Below are 21,559 nucleotides of genomic sequence, written 5' to 3'. Positions count from 1 at the left end.
CCCTACCGCCCCCCCCCCTCCTCGGTACGCTACTGCAGTGTCACTTATCGTCACAAAAAACAGACCCCACATTCAAATATATGTTTTTTATCTTTTAAAAACACCGAAAACACCGATTTCGGACTATCCCTTCATAAACTGACGTCACAGGTGACCTACTCAACTCTACTTCACCTGCCCAGTGTCCTGCCAAGTCTCAGACAACATGTTTTTATCGTTTAAAAAACAATTCCAGCCGAGCATGTATCTGACCACACTATCCTTTCATATGCTTAGGACAAAGAAACAGATGAACTCTACTTCACCTGCCCTGTATCTTGCCAAGTTCAGATAGGCAACGTTATCATTCACATCTAAAAAAAAAAATTGAAAAAAAAAATTTCATTGACATATTGGTCTAGAACCCGTGCCTCCTGCATGAGAGCTGACTACGCTACCATTTTAGCTATTTACTCGTGACGTCACAAGTGAATTTTTATACTATACTATGTGTCTCCTTATGCAACTTGATTTACGCGTATAGATTCTAGATCTAGATCTAAAAATAAGTCTAGTAGTACTAATTTTCAAATTAAATTTTATCTTAAATAAGCCAAACAAAGATTTATATAAAATAATTAAGGCCTGAAATAGATTCTAGATGTGGAATTTACATTGAATCTAGTGACCTACATCTAGGCTAGATCTAGATCTAGGCTAGATTCATAAATTTCCTTCGATAGCTGATCTTTAGATCTAGAGAAATTTATTGTAAAACTAAATGAAAAAGACAGTTGAACATTGATATAAGTGTTGGAACGTAATAAATACAGAAAACGGACGTATTGTTAAAGTTATGACCGACAGAAAATTAGATTTAGAACGCGTTAAACTTGTGAATGGGAACACAATTTTCTTCGATAGACGCCGCCATTTTATTGTACTAAAGAGTAAACAAAAACCTGTGACGTCACGGTCCCGCCGAGTCTAGTGGCTTTTCAAATATTTTTTTAAAAAATGGGTTAATCTGCATATGAATAAATCAATTAATTAATTAACGTCTTTAAATAAATTTGTGATCAACAGTCTGTCTGCATTAAAAAATTATTCTCTACCTGCATACCATTTTACAGCTTTCCAGATAGAGTCGAACATATCACAATTTTCGATCAGGCAAACAAATAAATATTCAAACATGTAAACAAAGTTGACTTTTAGTAGTATACTAGAATACCCGTCATCCGTTGGATAACTGTGGGTTTCGGGGGTCATCCATCAAAAAACATCACGTCTGTCACTCAGAGGCATAGCGACCCTTCCCGGCGCCCGGGGACAAAGTTTTCGATTTGAACCCCCCCCCCCCCTCAAACTTTTGATGTGCACCCCCCCCCCACTCAAACTTTCGATTTGAACCCCCCTCAACCTATCAATTTATTTTTCCAAACCATTTTGGCGCCCCAACATATGTCCCCCCCCCTTCCCCCCTCCACCTCCCCACCCCCCCCCCTTCCCCCCCCCCCGCCTCCCCTCCCCACCCCCCGCCTCCCCTCCCCACCCCCCGCCTCCACTCCCCTACCGCCCCCCCCCCCTCCTCGGTACGCTACTGCAGTGTCACTTATCGTCACAAAAAACAGACCCCACATTCAAATATATGTTTTTTATCTTTTAAAAACACCGAAAACACCGATTTCGGACTATCCCTTCATAAACTGACGTCACAGGTGACCTACTCAACTCTACTTCACCTGCCCAGTGTCCTGCCAAGTCTCAGACAACATGTTTTTATCGTTTAAAAAACAATTCCAGCCGAGCATGTATCTGACCACACTATCCTTTCATATGCTTAGGACAAAGAAACAGATGAACTCTACTTCACCTGCCCTGTATCTTGCCAAGTTCAGATAGGCAACGTTATCATTCACATCTAAAAAAAAATTGAAAAAAAAAATTTCATTGACATATTGGTCTAGAACCCGTGCCTCCTGCATGAGAGCTGACTACGCTACCATTTTAGCTATTTACTCGTGACGTCACAAGTGAATTTTTATACTATACTATGTGTCTCCTTATGCAACTTGATTTACGCGTATAGATTCTAGATCTAGATCTAAAAATAAGTCTAGTAGATCTAGTACTAACTTTCAAATTAAATTTTATCTTAAATAAGCCAAACAAAGATTTATATAAAATAATTAAGGCCTGAAATAGATTCTAGATGTAGAATTTACATTGAATCTAGTGACCTACATCTAGGCTAGATCTAGATCTAGGCTAGATTCATAAATTTCCTTCGATAGCTGATCTTTAGATCTAGAGAAATTTATCGTAAAACTAAATGAAAAAGACAGTTGAAAATTGATATAAGTGTTGGGACGTAATAAATACAGCAAACGGACGTATTGTTAAAGTTATGACCGACAGAAAATTAGATTTAGAACGCGTTAAACTTTTGAATGGGAACACAATTTTCTTCAATAGACGCCGCCATTTTATTGTACTAAAGAGTAAACAAAAACCTGTGACGTCACTATTCCCACAAAGTTTAGTCAAGGTTTTAACATTTTAAAAAAAAATGGGTTATTCTGCGTAGGAATAAATCAATAAATTAATTAACGTCTTTAAATAAATTTGTGATCAACAGTCTGTCTGCATTAAAAAATTATTCTCTACCTGCATACCATTTTACAGCTTTCCAGATAGAGTCGAACATATCACAATTTTCGATCAGGCAAACAAATAAATATTCAAACATGTAAACAAAGTTGAGTTTTAGTAGTATACTAGAATACCCGTCATCCGTTGGATAACTGTGGGTTTCGGGGGTCATCCATCAAAAAACATCACGTCTGTCACTCAGAGGCATAGCGACCCTTCCCGGCGCCCGGGGACAAAGTTTTCGATTTGAACCCCCCCCCCCCCTCAAACTTTTGATGTGCAATTCCCCCCCCCCCCCCCCCCCCACTCAAACTTTCGATTTGAACCCCCCTCAACCTATCAATTTATTTTTCCAAACCATTTTGGCGCCCCAACATATGTCCCCCCCCCCTTCCCCCCTCCACCTCCCCACCCCCGCCTCCCCTTCCCCCCCCCCCGCCTCCCCTCCCCACCCCCCGCCTCCCCTCCCCTACCGTCCCCCCCCCTCCTCGGTACGCTACTGCAGTGTCACTTATCGTCACAAAAAACAGACCCCACATTCAAATATATGTTTTTTATCTTTTAAAAACACCGAAAACACCGTTTTCGGACTATCCCTTTATAAACTGACGTCACAGGTGACCTACTCAACTCTACTTCACCTGCCCAGTGTCCTGCCAAGTCTCAGACAACATGTTTTTATCGTTTAAAAAACAATTCCAGCCGAGCATGTATCTGACCACACTATCCTTTCATATGCTTAGGACAAAGAAACAGATGAACTCTACTTCACCTGCCCTGTATCTTGCCAAGTTCAGATAGGCAACGTTATCATTCACATCTAAAAAAAAAATTGAAAAAAAAAATTTCATTGACATATTGGTCTAGAACCCGTGCCTCCTGCATGAGAGCTGACTACGCTACCATTTTAGCTATTTACTCGTGACGTCACAAGTGAATTTTTATACTATACTATGTGTCTCCTTATGCAACTTGATTTACGCGTATAGATTCTAGATCTAGATCTAAAAATAAGTCTAGTAGTACTAACTTTCAAATTAAATTTTATCTTAAATAAGCCAAACAAAGATTTATATAAAATAATTAAGGCCTGAAATAGATTCTAGATGTAGAATTTACATTGAATCTAGTGACCTACATCTAGGCTAGATCTAGATCTAGGCTAGATTCATAAATTTCCTTCGATAGCTGATCTTTAGATCTAGAGAAATTTATCGTAAAACTAAATGAAAAAGACAGTTGAAAATTGATATAAGTGTTGGAACGTAATAAATACAGCAAAAGGACGTATTGTTTAAGTTATAGCCGGCAGAAAATTAGCTTTGTAACGCGTTAAACTTTTGAATGGGCCACAAAGTCTATGATGGGGTCCGCCATTTTTATTGTACCAAAAATGTAAACACATCAAGGGACGTCACTATCCCCACAAAGTTTATTCAAAGTATTAACATTTTAAAAAAAATACGGTTAATTTAACTATGAATAAATCAATAAATTAATTAACGTCTTTAAATAAATTTGTGATCAACAGTCTGTCTGCATTAAAAAATTATTCTCTACCTGCATACTATTTTACAGCTTTCCAGATAGAGTCGAACATATCACAATAGTCAATCAGGCAAACAAACAAATAAATATTCAAACATGTAAACAAACTTGACTTTTAGTAGTATATAGATAGATAGATGAATCAAGTAATAAAACTATAATCATTGAATATTAGTTATATCAGCTGGAGCATTGGCCTTGCATTTCTTTTGAAAGTTAGTTTAGCTGTGTACTTGTGAAGTGTTAACCTCCAACTCTTGCAACTTGCTCTTGAGTTCTGTAAATTTACCACTCCACAAATGTTTGGTTTTCCAATCCAGCAATTCCATTTGAAGCGAACTAGCATCAATTCCAAATGGCTTAATGTTGATCTCATTTGTTTTTGTGTTCAGAGGATCTACTATGAACACCATAGTACTTGCATTTGTTTTTAACTGCTCAAATCTCTCAGTGAACACATCCTTCATTTTGTTTATAGTAATGATGAAGTGATTCATGTTAACGTTAGCATTGGTTTCATCACGATATTTTTTAAAGATTTTTCGAAATTAGGCAATTTACCGGAAACAATCCACTTCTTCCAGCAAGGCATAGGCTGGGTTTTCCTTTCTTTTCAATATTACATTTAGCTCGTTTAGTTGCTTATCGATATCCATTCACCATGACGTTGAATTTTCCAGTTTAGGAAGAAAACTTTAATAGGAAGTAAATTGAAATAGGGAGTAACTAAATATTCGAATTGAATATCGTGTGTTTATTGTTTATATTTATTATTATTATAAAGTTTTTTATGAGTTTTGGAAAAAAATAATTTTATTAATAATATTTGCGCATGGAACTCGAGAGCCGCATCTTGACATCAAAGGAGCCGCATGCGGCTCGTGAGCCGCAGGTTGCCGACCCCTGAGTTAAAGTAATGGAATAAAACGCGATTGTTTATTGTGGCTTTTGACATGAAGTTTAATAAAAATAATATTGAGTTTTTATTCAGCCTTACTATTGAAGCACCTGAAATGGCGTATCGTGTTTGTTTATAAGGATAAAAATGCAATAAAACAACGGGTTTTCGTTTTCATATGTAGTCACCTTGTTTATTAATTTTAAATATAAAATACTTCAATTGCTAAATCAAACAACCAAACATTGTTTTTGTTAATAAAGTAAACATTCAAAAACATTATATAAACATTGTACTTCGCGAAGTATTAATTAAATATTAAGGAGAATACATTTCTAGCTTCCCTTTAACAAGGTTGCATTTTAATAAGGGAGATTATTGACTGCACTTTACAATTTACCTAGCTCAGATTATTACATCATAAGGGTTAGATGGGGGAGAAATTATTTACGCCCCTATCAGAAATTATTATAATTTTATTGTCTGTATGTTTATATTCAATCTGTAACAACGACTGCTTATTTACGATTATAAGTTTCGAGTCGACCTGCGGCGTATCATATGCCGCTATTTAGTTGTTTTATTTTCTACTTTTCAGTAATTCATAATTTTTTAATTCGACAGTACCAATGCTGCCGCTGAAAATATTTGCTTTAAAACACGATCAGTAGGTTGTTAAGGACGATAACCCCCCGCCACCCTCCTTTCCCCCAACCCCTACCCTAACCTCCCCCCCCCCCTCCATGAAAGCAGCCTCCACTTAGTTACCTCCCCTAAGTTTAAAATCGTTTTAAACTAAATTATATGCCCCTAATAGCCGTTACTAAACCCGGCTCTACGATTGTAAACATTTAGCGTGAACCACAGCTCACCAGATCATGTAGGAGTGGTAGCGATATGCCTAGAGTGGAAGAGAGGGGGCTGCTAGGAGGCGCGCTTACAGCTTGGTGTTTTCTACGGTCTCCAAGAAGAGAATTGTATATATTGATGTTTCGTTTTTAAAATACTTTTAATTATCAGGTATTTAATGTTATAAATCATACTAGTGGACTTACGAATGTATGGAGTAATATAAAGTTATCTTTGTATTCATTCTTATTTGGGATTATTCGATATTTTAACAATGTTAACATTAAACTCGGAACATACAATTATTTTGTCTTGCATTTTTCAATAAAGATAGGCTTCAGGCTAAATTAATAATAGTAGCATTTACGGGATTAAACTTTATTTACATGCCATTGACTCCACAACCCGTACCAGTATTACTTGTTTTATGTTTTATTCAATAATTTGTCAAATTTTAGACCAGTCTAATTTTATCAAAAGCGTTAGACTGGAATCCTGAGAGGAAGAGGAAAGTAGACAGGTCATTGTTTTAGTGTCAATAGTAGAATCCAGAAAATTGAAATTTCCAGTTGAATTCCCCCCCCCCCTCTCCCCCCCCCCTCCTAGGACTGTTATTATAAATGGCTCAATATTCAAATCAATCATTGTCAAATTAATCACTAACCGATTTGAATTTGAATGAAATTGTTAGCTATGTATCGGCGTCGGTGGTGTAAAGGTCAGCATGGTTGACTTCCAAGCAGTCGATCCGGGTTCAATTCCCGGCTGACGCAATATTTTTTTTTAATTTTTTTACTCTATTTCTTGTTTTAAAAAACTTTTTTTTTTTTTTAAATCGTAATAGAAATTGATTAGAATACTTTATGATGACAGAGTTCAGACATGATTTTGGAAACACATATGGATGTATTAAAAACAATTCAACTGTAATAGTGAGGGCGTTTGTAGGCTGAAGTATGACGTCATTTTTGTGAAGATGTGTGACGGAGGGGAGGTAAAAATTGTCCAAAAAGCTTAATTTAAAGTCATTTATTGATGACATCTAAAAGAAATAAATATGTTTATTTCTCAATCACTGTTAACTAATGATCATACATCTTTTAGTTTTTTTCTGACGTATATCGGCGTCGGTGGTGTAAAGGTCAGCATGGTTGCCTTCCAAGCAGTCGATCCGGGTTCGATTCCCGGCTGACGCATGCATGTTTATTTTTTAAAACAACGTCTTGTGATAAATCAAGTTTAAACTGTAACTATAAACCATCCCCCCCCCCCTATTTGTGAACCCTTGGAGTTGCACTTCACAAGTCTTGTGAGTGAAATAGACCAGTGAAGAATATTATTAGCCTTTCTAGAACATGATGTTGAAAACTGAACAGTGAACAATGATTCTGTAATTAAAACAGTTTCTGATTTAATTTTTGTTATTGTTTATTGTGTACATAAAACATCGCGTACAAAACAACCCAAATCATGTTTAAAAAAACGTGTAATACTGTTTAGTTTAGAAACATTAATATCTACGTACATCATTTAACTATAACAAATTCTGTTTTCTGAACAAGTTTATCTTTTACAATGTAGAGCAGTGGTTCTTAACCTGAGTTCGATCGAACCCCTGGGGTTCGCTGAGTGAGTCTCAGGGGTTCGGCGGAGGTCGAGACACAAACCCGACTCACGATTGTAATGTGTCAATGCGGATCATAGAACTATTATAAAGGGTTTGGTGAATGCATTAAACAGGTGGGGTTCGGTACCTCCAAAAAGGTTAAGAACCACTGATTTAGAGTGTGTATGTAGATGGTTGCTACGCCATCTTTTAAAGCTGATTTAAAGTTGATTAAATGTATTCAGTAGGTTATTGATGTAGGGTACTGATAGCTGTTTACTTTTATGCCACTTCGTTCAACAGTTTTGTAATGTTTTGTATTTTTGTCACGTAAAAATAATACAAACTCGAGACCGTTGGGATAGCAGTCAAGCGCTCTACGACCAAACCACGCCATCCCATAACATCAAGTGTAGGCATGTCCATGATCACTGTGAGATCTCTCCACAATCATCATCATCATCATCATCATCATCATCATCATCATCATCATCATCATCATCATCATCATCATCATCATCATCATCATCATCATCACCATCATCATCATTATCATCATCATCATCATCATCATCATCATCATTATCATCATCATTATCATAATCATCATTATCATCATCATCACAATCATCATCATCATTATCATCATTCCTGTGGCCCCCTTGTAGAAAATAGGGACACATTTACATCTCTCCCTCTCAGTAGGTTTTAGGGCTCAGCAGGCTCTGTGGCTTGAAGAGTGTCTCGCTCATGATCTCCGCCATGCTCAGGTCCTCCATCTGCAGCATGGCGTAGAAGATGTTCATGTTCCTCAAGATGGTCGCCCCTTCTTCAGCGTAGGCGGCAACCAGCCACTGTACCAAGGTGGGGTTTTCTTTTACAAAAGTCGTTAATAGTAAATTTAAATTTTTAATGATGCTATAAAATATAATAACATCCAAGTGCCAGTTATCACATAGACTGAATGTCCCGAGGTCGCCCCCAACTCTTCCATAAAATGACGTCATACCTAAGCTAACCACTGAAATATTTGCTTTAAAACACTATCAGTAAGTCGTTAAGGACTACCCCCCCCCCCCAGTGAAAGCAGCCTCCTCTTAGCTACCTCCCCTAAGTTTAAAATCGTTTCAAACTAAATTATCTTCCCCTAATAGCCGTCACTAATCCCGGCTCTACTATTGTAAACATTAAGCGTGAACCACAACTCTCCAGACTTCCTAGAAAGGAAGCGAGAGGACTGCAAGGCGTGCTTACAGCTTGTTTTCTAACGTCTCCAAGAAGAGAATTATATATATAGATAGATTTTAAATTTAAAAAAAAAACAAGCAAAATCATTCACTCTATTAACACGAAGCCCTATAGTCCCAAAACGCCTTCCCTCAACTTCCCCCCCCCCCCACTGGCTATCACATAAAGTTACGTCATGCTGATGCTTACAACTCCAGCCCTGCAGAGTTCATTACAAAAATAGTTTTTAAAAAATCGACCTACGTTTGAGAATCAGTTTCAAACATTACTTTATAATATGAGAAATTTTCCGCCACCCCCTCCCCCCGCCATGAAATGTGACGTAGCTTATTGACGACGTAAATGCTCAAATCAATCACTGTCAACGACTAATTATAATGTTGTCGGTCTATCGCTACTGATTGGTTTTCCTATAAGTCAAAGGGAGGCCACACTTTAATATCGGCGTCGGTGGTGTAAAGGTCAGCATGGTTGCCTTCCAAGCAGTCGATCCGGGTTCGATTCCCGGCTGACGCATAGTATTTTTAAAATTTATTTTCTACCTCCCTATTCCCCACTACTGTGATGTGGTTGCCTTCCCTGGGTTATTACATAAATTCTGAGGTTGTACATTTAAGAATAATTTATAAGCTCAACACTTGTAAAATAAATCCAATTAAGATTATACGGCGTTTCTTTTAATTTATAAGGATATTAATAAAATAAAATAACAGCATTTTGTTTTTGTATGTAGTCATTTTGTTTATAAAATTTAAATATAAAATACTCCAATTACTAACAAGCAACTAAACATTGTTTTTGTTAATAAAAAACGAATGCTATCAAACTCTATACAAGCATTGTACTACCCGAAGTATTAATTAAATTATTAGCGAGAATACATTTCTAGCTTCCCTGTAACAAAGTTATCGTTCAATATGGGAAACAATTAATCATTGAAAGTATTCGTTGTGTTGTCAGAAAATATCATCTAGACTCAAGACAATTTACCTTGCATAGATTGTTACATCATAAGGGTTATATATGGGTGATATCTTATGAAAAAAATATTTTCTACCTCCCAATCCCCCACTACTGTGATGTGGTTTTTATGTGACCCCAAACAGGAAAACAGAAATCATCATTTTTATGTCTGGAAGTGTCAATGGTTGTTTTTCAAGAATTTGATATTTTCAGTGGTGTATTGACGACGTCATTGTTCAAATCAATCTCTTAGTTAACTAAGTGAAGTTCTATTTCCAGTTGTTGAATGGCTCTGGTCTGTAGTCGTACGTACATTTCAGCTAGACTTTAAGGTGTGTGACGTCAATTGAACGTAAGAATACTCAATCACCGTCAGCAAATGATGAGAAGGTTGTATTCCCGAATTTGAAATTTTCTCTTCCCTTATTGAGAGTTGTGGTGTAAAGGTCAGCATAGATCTTCCAAGCAGTCGATCCAATTTCGATTCCCGGCTGACGAACTATTTTTTAATAAAATGTTGGATTACCAAAATAAATGCTATAATGGGAAATGGAAAATTATATATTTTAGCGTCATAAGCTTTTATTAAAAGGAGAAAGTGTGTTTTAATTTCTTATTTTCATTGCATGCACAAAGTTTGTTATTAATTTACTAGTTATGTTAAAAAAAAAGTGCGATTGTTTGGTTGTAGTATTGACTTGTAGTCTAAAAAAATTATTACCTGCTCATTTAGTATTTAGCACGGAACATCTGTAACGGCATATCGTGTTAATTTATAAAGATAAAAATGCAATATAACAACGCGTTTTTGTTTTCATATGTAGTCACGTTGTTTATTAATTTTAAAAATAAAATACTCTAGTTACTAAATCAAACAACCAAACATTGCTCTTTGTCAAAAAAGTAAACATTTATAAACATTATATAAGCATTGTACTTCCCGAAGTAATAATTAATATATTAACGAGAATATATTTCTAGTTTCCCTTTAATTTGGTTACATTTCAATATGGGAGATAATTGACTGCACTTAGGAAATCATTGAAACTATTCGTTGTGTTGTCAGGAAAATATCCCCTATACTAAAGACAATTTACCTAGCTCAGGTTGTTACATCAGAAGGGTTAGATGGGGGAGAAATTATTTACGTCCCTATAAAAAATTATTATAATTTTATTGTCTATATGTTTATATTCATTTTGTAACAAAGACGGCTTATTTTCGATGATAAGTTTCGAGCCGACCTGCGGCGTATCATATGCCGCTATTTAGTTGTTTTATTTTCTACTTTACAGTAATTCATAATTTTGAATTTGAAAGTAGCAATGCTACCACTGAAAATATTTGCTTTAAAACACGATCAGTAGGTTGTTATGGACGATAACCCCCCCCCCACCCTCCTTTCCCCCAACCCCTACCATACCCCCCCCCCCCCCCCGGAAAGCAGCCTCCACTTAGTTACCTCCCCTAAGTTTAAAATAGTTTCAAACTAAATTATATGCCCCTAATAGCCGTTACTAAACCCGGCTCTACGAATGTAAACATTTAGCGTGACCCACAGCTCACCAGACCATGTAGGGATGGGGGTGGTAGGGAGCGCGCTTACAGCTTGGTGTTTTCTATGGTCTCCAAGAAGAGAATTGTATATATAGATGTATGGTTTTTAAAAGACTTTTAATTATCAGGAAATTATTATAATTTTATTGTCTATATTTTTATATTCATGTTGTAACATAGACGGCTTATTTAAGATCATATATTATGTATTGTTTTTTTAATAGATTTTTAATAATCAGGTATTGGATGTTATAAGTCGACTTACGAATGTATAAAGTAAGATGAGATTGTCTTTTTATTCATTCATATTGGGATCATTTGATATTTTAACAATGTTGACATTATACACGGAACATACAATTTTGTTGTCTTGCAGTTTTCAATAAAGATAGGCTTCAGGCTAAATTTTAGAATGATAGATCAGAATGTGTATTACAGAGACACTTCTCACACGGTCGTTTCTATTTCGGTCCATGGATGGCTACAATGTGAACTTTTGACTCCGTCCTTAACTGCAGCCGTCCTTAACTCTGCAGTTAAGGACGGAGCACAGTAAACTAAGCAGTCAAGAGAAACCTAGTTTGCACACCTTATTTTAGTCTAGTTCTTATGCCATTTTATTTTCTCCCTTTGATTATTATATATGCAATTGATGTTCATGTCTTTTGATGCTGTGTAAAATCTATCAAATAAATTATTATTACTGATTTAAATGTTTAAAACAATTGAATTAATAAATATAAAAAAAAAAACAAAAAAAAAAAAAAAAAAACTGTGGTCCGTATATAATGTCAATATTGTTAAAATATCGAATAATCCCAATAAGAATGAATGCAAAGATAACTTCATCGTATTGCATACATTCGTAAGTCGACTGGTATGATTTATAAAAAAAAAACATTAAATACCTGATACCTGGTTTGGTGGTAGAGCGCTTGACTGCTAGCCCAACTTTCTCGAGTTTGTATTATTTTTACTTGACATAAATACAAAACTGTTGAACGTAGTGGCATAATAGTAAACAGCTATTAGTACCCTACATTAATAACCTCCTGAGTACATTTAATCAATTTCTAATCAGCTTTAAAAGATGGTGTAGCAACCAGCAATATACACACTCTAAATCAGTGGTTCTTAACCTTTTTGGAGGTACCGAACCCCACCTGTTTCATGCATTCACCAAACCCTTTATAATATTCTATGATCAGCATTGACACATTACAATCGTGAGGCGGGTGTGTGTCTCGACCTCCGCCGAACCCCTGAGACTCACTCATCGAACCCCAGGGGTTCGATCGAACTCAGGTTAAGAACCACTGCTCTACATTGCAAAAGATAACTTGTTCAGAAAACTGCATTTGTTATAGTTAATGATGTTCGTAGATATTAATGTTTTTAAACTAAACAGTATTACACATTTTTTTAAACATGATTTGGGTTGTTTTGTACGCGATGTTTTATGTACACAATAAACAATAATAAAATTAAATCAGAAACTGTTTCATTTACTAAATCATTGTTCACTGTTCAGTTTTTAACATCAAGTTATAAAATGGCTAATAATATTCTTTACTGGTCTATTTTACTCAAAAGACTTGTGAAACGTAACTCCAAGGTTTCACAAATAGTGGGGGGGGGGGGGGTTATAGTTATGGTTTAAACTTGATTTATCACAAAACGCCGTTTAAAATATAAAAAATTAAACAAAACATGCGTCCTAATTTCACATTTTCCAAACCTCTTTGCCTGCTGCTCCACTTATGGCTTTAATAAACATAAATTCACCAGAAAATAATGTCCTAAAACCTTTCTGCTAGGTAACTAATGAGCCATAGCTGAGTAAGCACCATTAATACTGTTTTGTTTGCATGCAGACTACGACATGTGATGACCGGTGTCGTTTAAATAAGCATTTGTCACCTGATCACTAAGGGGTGACCTACGCAAAACTATTGACATTAGATGCTAGTTGTATTGTCCATGGAGGGCGGTTGTCTTTCCCTAAAGGCGTCTCTGCTATCAAAGCGGGTGGTCACCTTGATACGAAGGTGTGTCTTTATTGTTATTTCATCCCTATTGAACAACTAGAAATAGAACTTCACTGAGTTACCAAAGTGATTGATTTCAACAATGACGTCGTCAATACACCACTGAAAAGATCAAGTTCTTAAAAACCAACCATTGACACTTTGAGACGTAAAAACGATGATTTCTATTGACCTGTTTGAGTTCCGCCAAAAACCACATCACTCTAGTGGGTGATGGGTTTGTAGACAAAAAAATATCATACAAACGTATTAATAACAAGCTTTTATGGACTAATGCACTAAAAAGTAGAAAATAAATTAGAGACTACTATTTAAATAACTATAAAGAAAAGCGTGGGTCACAGTAGTATCCATTCCATACCTTTACTTATGTTTAGGGTGTGGGGTGGGGGGGGGGGAGAGGAGGAGGTGGGGTGGAATACGGTGACAAAGTGTTGCCATTGATCAGAGCTAAAGGGTAGAGTTGGGTCCAGGAAGTAAGGACCACTTTTTATTTAAAAAATATAATTTTTGAAACTTGCTACTCAGCTGTTAACTCGCTTTTAAATTTTTTTTTTGTAAAATGTAACCTTTACACCACCGACGCTTTCATTTAAAATGCTAAAGCACAATTCTAAAGCGTTCGGATCCGTTGATGACAGTGATTGAGTAATATTACATTTGTTTGACGTCACACGTCTCCACCGTACTCGGTTTTGGGCAGCCCTCTTTATAAGCCCGACAACCCTTGCCTCTTCTATTGTCCCTATCCAGGATTTCCTTGGCCTGTCTACTTTCCTCTTCCTCTAGGGACTCCAGTCTAACGCTTCTGATAAAAATTAGACTTGTCTAAAATTTGTCAAATTATTGGATAGAACATAAAACAACTAAGACTGGTACGAATTGTGGAATAAATGACATGCAAATAAAGTTTAACCCCGTATTTGCTACTATTATTAGTTTAGCCTGAAACCTTTATTGAAAACTGCAAGACAACATAATTGTATGTTCCGTGTATAATGTCAACATTGTTAAAATATCGAATAATTCCAATATGAATAAAAAAAGATAACTTCTTCTTACTCTATACATTCGTAAGTCGACTAATATGATTTATAACATTAAATACCTGATAATTAAAAGTCTATTAAAACCATACGTAACATATAATCGTAAATAAGCCGTCTTAGTTGCAAAATGAATATAAACATATAGACAAAAAAATTATAATAATTTTTGATATGGAAGTAAATGATTTCTCCCCCATCTAAACCTTATGGTGTAACTATCTGAGCTAGGTAAATTGTCTTTAGTTTAGGGGATGTTTTCCTAACAATACAACGAATAATTTCAATGATTGCCTAAGTGCAGTTAATTATCTCCCATATTTAAATATAAATATGTTAAAGGGAAACTAAAAATATATTCTTATTAATATATTAATTAATACTTCGGGAAGTGCAAAAAATATTATCATGTTTATGAGTTATTTTTTTTTTTAACAAAAACATTTTTGTTCTTTAATTTAGCAATTGGAGTATTTTTGTTTTTAAATCAATAAAAAAGGTGACTAAATACGAAAACTAAAAGTCGTTGTTTTATTGCATTTTTATCCTTGAAAATTAATCCGATACGCCTTAGTAGGTATTTCCAAACGTGCTCCAAGCAGACACTTAACAATTTTTTTTTACTTTCTCGTATATACGAAGTATAGAGAATGTCTTGTAATCGTGCAAAAACAAAATCGAGATTTTTACAAATCTCGACGTTTTACCCCTCACTGATACGGAAAAACATAATTTTGAAATCTTCTTTGTGTGTCTGTCTGTCTGTCTGTCTATGTGTCCGTGTGTAAACACGATAACTTGAGTACCGTTACAGCTAGGTTGATGAAATTTCATATATAAGTATTTTATCAAAATCGTTGATCCGTATCAACTTTTGAGCGATTTCCGATAACCGGAAGTGGTACTTTTCCTACTTTGAATTTTTCAAAAGCCTATAACTTGAGTACTATTTCAGATAGATAAATGAAATTTCACATGTAAGTAAAAGATCTAATTCTCTACCTTCTGTTAAATTTTGAGTAATTTCCGTTGACCGGAAGTACTTATTTACGCTATTTCCGATTTCTCAAAAACGCATGTAAATTTATAAAGTACTAATAATATTGCGCACTATTATGCACATCTTTATTTAGCGTTCACTTGGTGTGCATTTCTTTTTTCTACGATATTATATTCTATTTTAAAAATTTTGAGTAATTAAAATGGATTAAAAATCATGTCTAGAAGTCTATATCCCGAGTTGCCATCCCCCGTAGTGTTATATTAGAATATTCGAGAAAGTTTAGGGGAGATCACTCCCGGTTTATTACAAGACGTCTTCTATACTTGAAACTGCGTATACGACTGGGTTAGGAATGTTCAATCTATTTGGAGAAACATCTTTGATCTATGCAATTAAAAAAATTAAATTTTGATTGGCTAATGATAACTTTGACAGTGATTGATTTGACTATTGACCTATTTGTAGTCCTCAATCGGGGTGGAATATGGTGTCGAAGTGTTGCCATTGATTAAGGCTAAAGGGTGGAGTGGGGTTCAGGAAATGAGGACCACTTTTTATTTAAAAAGTTAATTTTGAAACTTCACACTGAGCTGGTAACTCGCTTTTAAAAGGATGTTTTTCTAAAATTTAATATTTATAGTTGATTAAGCTCATAATATATTTAAGAAAGAACTTGATGTTTTTTTTTAAATTTCGATTCGCAGGCATAGTGGGGGTATAGGCTGAGGTGTGACTGCATTATCTGGGATGGAGGACTGACGTTTTAGGACTATATGTGACAATGGCGGATGGAGGACTGACTTTTTGGGACTATATGTGACAATGGGTAGTGGGGGCTGACGTTTTGGGAATATTTGTGACAGTGGAGGATTGAGGACTGCGTTTTTGGGACCATATTTCATAATGGAGAGGTGGTTGTAAAATCGTTTTTTTTTAAATCGTGACGCCTTATCTTGGATGGGTTCCATGACAAATGATCTCAGACAAAAAAATTATTTTTACTTTTTCAAATCAAATGCTATTACAAAGATTAAGTTTAATAAATCTTTTGATGCTTTGATAAGTTTAACAAAATCATTTTATTCACAATTATTATGCGTAGAAAAGTGAACAAAACCATATTGACAGTCAGTAATTTTTTTTCAAATGAACTAAAATCGTACACATTATTCAAATGTTGCTGTGAGATATTTTGTCTGAGATATTTTGTCTGAGATCAATTGTCCATGGTATCATTTGTCCTGATATATTTTGTCCTGGTATCTTTTGTCCGTGAGATCATTTGTCCGTGAGATATTTTGTCTGAGATATTTTGTCTGAGATCATTTGTCCTGAGATCATTTGTCCTGAGATCCTTTGTCTTGAGATCATTTGTCCTGTCACCCTTGGATGACCCTCTTGACGTACGGAAATTTTTTTGTTCGGTTGAAGGTGATCTAGTAAAGTAGGCAACTGGTGAAAACAAACACTAGAACGGGAATACACTGAGCTTAGACTGTTTAACATTAGTCTGGACTAAGGTGAACATTTGACATGGTCTACGCTAAAAATGGCAGGGTTTAATTTTTTCCCCACAAATCTCTCAATTGTCATTTTCAGACGAAAAAAACGATGATTTTGATAGATAAGCAGAAAAAGCTAAATAAAAACAGTCAAATATTTAAATAAATGATGTAAATTTAAAATTATCTGTAGGTTGAACGTTCAACAAAACTTTATTGTTTTCATGTATGTTAACCAACATTTTAAAATTCCCATTATAGTATTTGGAAATAAAAAATAAAAAAATAAATTTAAAAAATCAATGTGTTAGCCACGAATCGAACCCTTTTCGACTGCTAACCTTTACGCCATCGACATTCAATATGAGAGATAATTTCTAATGCGTAAATTTGGGACTACAGCCTTGAACCTTCTGATTATTTGTTTGATCACCAAAATAAATGCAATAATGGGAGATGGGAAAGTACATATTTAAGCGACATAAGCTTTTATTAAAAAAAGAAAGTTTGTTTTAATTTCTTATTTTCATTGCATTCTAAAAGTTTGCTCCTTTAAAGGTTTTTATATTGGTTATTTAACTAGTAATGTTATTAATATGAATTGAGATGTGCTTTGTTTGTAGTGGCTGTTAACTTTTTTTTTTATGAATGTATGTTGTGTTTGAAGATGAAAAAAAAGGGTTGACCATTGCATACTGAGGTCAAAATGGTATTAATGTATCGTTTAATTTTAAACAATAATAATGTAAAAAAATAGCTTTTTTGTTTTCTTATATTGTCAATTTATTCATTAATTTTGGACAAAAATACTCTTAATACTAAATTAAACAACAAAATGTTTTTTTTCATTTATACTTAGACTTAAAAACTTTACATAAGAATTGTATTTTCCGAAGTATTAATTAAATATTACCGAGAATAATTTTCCTTTTCCCTTCAATAATGTTATACTTTAATATGGGAGATAATTAAGTGCTCTTAGTTAGGCAATCAATGAAATTATTCGTTGTGTTGTTAGGAAAATATCGCCTACAACAGGGGTCGGCAACCTGCGGCTCGCGAGCCGCATGCGGCTCTTTTGATATCAACATGCGGCTCTCCAGCTCCTTAAACAAATACTAATAATCTCAATAAAAATATTTAATATTTGAAATAAAAACAATGTTAGTGGCTCTTTAAAACCAGGGAAATTTTGAAAATTATAACTTTTGGCTCTTCCGTTTCAAAAGGTTGCCGACCCCTGGCCTACACTCAAGACAATTTACCTCGCTCAGATTGTTACATCACAAGGGTTAGATGAGGGTGATGTCTTATGTTCTCGTTCGCAGATATTTTAAGAAATCATTTACGTCCCTATAAAAAAATTATTATAATTTTAATGTCTATATTTTTATTTTCATTTTGTAACAAACCCCGGCTTATTTACGAGAATTTTTCGATTTAGGCCTACCTATCAAAATATTGTTGATTTAAATTTGAATACTAAAAAAATATAATCTACATTAGTTTTTAAATTCAGTGCCTTATTTCAATCAAGTTGCATGTTCTAATTTTAAAATGATTGTTATCATAGGCCTATTACATCTTAAAAGTTAAAAGATTTACTTTTGGTTAATATTCCTCTTTAGATCAAACGATCTTTTGGGCAGATAAAGTAGAGTTCATGTTTCTTGACCTCGGCATATGAAGAGATAATGTGTTCAGAACTAAGCCCAGCCGCCTTTAATTTCCATATCGTGAGTTAGTTACCCATCAGAGCTGGTTAGACTCAGCGGCTTTCCACTGACTTGTGACACAAACCTGTCAATTTTCAAATCAATCACCGTCGATTCTACCGCTGTCAGATCGGAATTTTAAATAAATCTAAGTTGGTATATGTAGCAGCGTCGGTGGTGTAAAGGTCAGCATGGTTGCCTTCCAAGCAGTCGATCCGGTTTCGATTCCCGGCTGATGCAAGGTTAATTTTTACCTTTTTTCTTTTACAAAAGTCGTGAATAGTAAATTTTATTTTTAATTTTAATGATCCTAAGATATATAATAACATCAATGTGCCAGTTATCACATAGACTGAAAGTCCGAAAGTCGCCCCCCACACCTTCCATAAAACGACGTCATACCTAAGCTAACCACTGTACTCTTTCTAGCTGTTCAATGGTTGTAGTCAGTATGTACACTGCAGCTAGACTTCAAGGTGTGTGACGTCAAATGATCAGGATCAGAAGGCTGTATTCCCAAATTTGCGCATTAGACATTATCTTTTTCCATATTAAGTGTCGTTGTGTAAAGGTCAGCATGAAGTCTTCCACGCAGTCGATCCGGGTTCGATTCCCGTCTGACAAACTGTTTTTTTAATAAAATGTTTGATTACCTAAATAAATTCTATAATGGGAAATGGGAAATTACATATTTTAGCGACATAAGCTTTTATTAAAAAGAGAAAGTTTGTTTTAATTCTTATTTTCATTGCATGTACAAGGTTAGTTATTAAAAAGGTATTTATATTTATTTATTTACTAGTTATTTTATATGTTAATAAAATAAAGTGCGGTTGTTTTGTTGTGGCTGTTCACTACTAGTTTTTTTTTTTTTTTTCACTACTATTTTTTTTTAATTTTTTTTTTATCATAAATAATCTGTATTGTCACAAAGAGTTAAGGAAACTTTTTACATGTACAATAAATGAACTGTATACAGTCACAACTAAAATGAAACTAGTATTATGACCATCATTAAGGTTTATTATTAATTTAAAAAATGTATGAAAATTGTTTGCTTCAAGAACTTTTAATGCAAATGGTACTGGGTCTGCCAGCATCATAAGAAAAAATTTTTTAAGTAGCCTATTAACAAATTATCATAAGTCATTTATCAGCTTAAACTACAAAATAGTCTCAAGTCATCTACATAATGTAATATTACATAATACAGCTTTAAATTAAAATAGCTATATAAATGAATAATTAGATCTAGGTCTCTTATTTAATTTTGTCAGCCAAGTTTTAATATAAAATAATAATTTTTTTCACTACTAGTTTAAAAAAAATATCCATTTGTTGATGTACTTGAATAACCTTAAAGGTGTATCGTGTTAATTTATAAGGATAAAAATGCAATAAAACAACGCGTTTTAGTTTTCGTAGTAGTCACGGTGTTTATTAATGTTAAAATCAAAATACTCTAATTTCTGAATCTAACAACCAAATATTGTTTTTGTTAATTAAAAAAACACTTATAAACATTATATAACCATTGTACTACCCAAAGTATTAATTAAAATATTAACGAGAATACACTTCTAGTTTCCCTTTAACAAAGTTATATTTCAGTATGGGAGATAATTGACTGCACTTAGGCAATCATTGAAATTATTCGTTGTTTTATCAGGAAAATATCCCCTATTTTAAAGGCAATTTACTTAGCTCAGATTGTTACATCATAAGGGTTAGATGGGGGAGAAATCATTTACGTCTTTATCAGACATTATTATAATTTTATTGTCTATATGTTTATAATCATTTTGTAACAAAGACGGCTTGTTAAGATTATATGTTATGTATGGTTTTTAATAGGCTTTTAATTATCAGTTATTTAATGTTATAAATCATACCAGTCGACTTACGAATGTATAAAGTAAGATGAAGTTATCTTTGCATTCATTCTTATTGGGATTATTGGATATTTTAACAATGTTGACATTATACACGGAACATATAATTATGTTGTCTTGCAGTTTTCAATGGATAGGCTTAATGCTAAACTAATAATAGTAGCAATTACATAGTTTACACTTTATTTACATGTCATTGACTACACAACCCGTACCAGTCTTTGTTTTTTTATGTTATATCAAATAATTTGTCAAATCGTAGACCAGTCTAATTTTATCAGAAGCGTTAAACTGGAGTCCCTAGAGGAAGAGCAAAAGTAGACAGGTCAAGGAAATCCTGGGGAAGGACAATAGAAGAGGCAAAGGTTGCCGGGCTTATAAAGAGGGCTGCCCAAAACCGAGTACGGTCGAGACGTGTGACGTCAAACGAATATAATATTACTCAATCACTGCCACCAACGGAACCGAACTTTCTAGAATTTATCTTTATCCATTGACCTAAAAGCGTCGGTGGTGTAAAGGTTTAATTTTACAAGAACTTCTTTTTTAAAAGCGAGTTAACAGCTGAGTAGCAAGTTTCAAAAATTATTTTAAAAAATAAAAAAAGGTCCTTACTTCCTGTACCCCACACTACCATTTAGCTCTGATAAATGGCAACACTTTGTCACCGTATTCCACCCCACCTCTTTCTCCTCCCCCCCCCCACCGTCTCCATCACCACCCCCATTTTGGTGTGGTTTATGGATGACCTTATACAGGTTAATATTCAGATTCATTGTTTAAGTGTCAATAGTTGACTTCTAGAAAATTAAAATTTCCAGTTAAAGTTTCTCCTCAACCCCCACCCCCACCCCCCATCCAATGAGTGTGACTACAAATAGGCCAATATTCGAAGCAAATACAATCAAATTAATCACTATCAGATTTGGATTTTAACCAAATTGAGCTTTGATATATATCGGCGTAGGTGGTTTAAAGGTCAGTATGGTTGCTTTCTAAGCAGTCGATTTGCGTTCGACTCCCGGCTTTACTTTTTTCTTTATAAAAGTA

At 34.6% G+C, this 21,559-nt stretch overlaps 2 non-coding genes across 2 annotated transcripts; both read left to right on the top strand.

Annotated features, from left to right (window-relative positions):
• The first annotated feature begins 7,053 nt into the window (after positions 1-7,053).
• Positions 7,054-7,125, top strand: Trnag-ucc (transfer RNA glycine (anticodon UCC)). The gene has a single exon. It is a non-coding gene; the product is annotated as a tRNA-Gly (tRNA).
• Positions 7,126-9,227: 2,102 nt separating this feature from the next.
• Trnag-ucc (transfer RNA glycine (anticodon UCC)) lies at positions 9,228-9,299 on the top strand. Its single transcript has one exon. It is a non-coding gene; the product is annotated as a tRNA-Gly (tRNA).
• The last annotated feature ends 12,260 nt before the right edge of the window (positions 9,300-21,559 follow it).

This window comes from Physella acuta, unplaced genomic scaffold (genome assembly GCF_028476545.2).
Source record: "Physella acuta isolate Inbredline_101_S28 unplaced genomic scaffold, ASM2847654v3 ptg000699l, whole genome shotgun sequence".
Lineage (NCBI taxonomy): Eukaryota > Metazoa > Mollusca > Gastropoda > Physidae > Physella > Physella acuta.
Note: the sequence above shows the minus strand (reverse complement) of the source record. Positions and strands in the feature narration are given on the sequence as shown.